This window comes from Cicer arietinum, unplaced genomic scaffold (genome assembly GCF_000331145.2).
Source record: "Cicer arietinum cultivar CDC Frontier isolate Library 1 unplaced genomic scaffold, Cicar.CDCFrontier_v2.0 Ca_scaffold_5132_v2.0, whole genome shotgun sequence".
NCBI classification, from domain to species: Eukaryota; Viridiplantae; Streptophyta; class Magnoliopsida; order Fabales; family Fabaceae; genus Cicer; species Cicer arietinum.
The window spans coordinates 1-1,045 of record NW_027338781.1 but is presented as its reverse complement, the minus strand read 5'-3'; the positions used below and the strand labels follow the sequence as shown (position 1 = coordinate 1,045).

At 33.9% G+C, this 1,045-nt stretch overlaps 1 long non-coding RNA gene across 1 annotated transcript; it reads right to left on the bottom strand.

Annotated features, from left to right (window-relative positions):
* Nucleotides 1-7: 7 nt before the first annotated feature.
* Nucleotides 8-1,045, bottom strand: LOC101514786 (uncharacterized). Its single transcript, XR_190577.4, has 4 exons — nucleotides 924-1,045; nucleotides 760-818; nucleotides 598-663; nucleotides 8-502 (listed from the first exon to the last, which is right to left on the bottom strand). It is a non-coding gene; the product is annotated as an uncharacterized lncRNA (long non-coding RNA).

Genomic DNA, 1,045 nt, shown 5'->3' with positions numbered 1-1,045 from the left:
AGGATAAAGCTGAAGCTGATAACAAAATCTTGTTACAGGAATATAGAGCTATATACAGACAAGGCTAAAACAGATTTACAAATTACAAATTCAAAATCAATAGCAAAAAGATAAGGCTACAACAGATTTACAAATTCAAAATTAATATAAAAAAGATACAATAGCAGCAGCTATACTTTGTGAGAACTCCAATAAAAAAGGCGATGGCTGCAAATCTGTGAAGCATCATTTTGAGAGGGCATAGGAGCCTGCTGATACCTAGCGAAAATTATTTGGAGTGGTCTGTCCAGCTCTGTGCACATTCACATTTGGTGCTTAGGTAAATAAGCTACCACCCATAACTGATCAAGAAAACTAATTCCTATGTTTCATGCAACATAGGAATCTAAAATTACAACATTTTAGATGCCTAAACTAAGTAGCAAAGACCATCAAAAGCAAAAGCGTGGAATATGTGCTAAGCCGTAAAAAACGTGCCTTGAAAATTGGAATTAGTTAACTCCTGCATTAACAAATAGAACTTATATGTAACATAAATTTCATTAAAGACAAAAAATAAGTAGATTTTAATTACTGAGTTAACAATGCCAAACAAACCTTGCATCACATTAGTAGATGGCATGAGAAGGCATCTACTATAAAATATTGGGTCTGGATTATTTTCTATACACAAAAAGGAGCTAGAGTCAATGGCATGAGAAGGCATCGTTAGGAGGATACAAGACATTAAGAGTATCATGAAGACACGTAAGAACATACCTATAAAGCCATCCAATATGGATTTTCCTTCATGAGTGTTCAGCTACATATCCCAGCAGCTGTTTAAAATGGAAATCCAGATTAACTCAAATTGAATATATGAAAAATAGTCACCCTACTAGTATCATAATCTCCAACAACAACTAACGAGTATGATATGTTACCATAAAGTGAAATGTACTATTCGAATTAGGCTTGTATGAAGCACATGATTTCATCATCTCAAGCCTAAGAGCCTACAGCAAGCCAAATAACAAGTAATGACTGAATTAAGTGGTAAAAACAA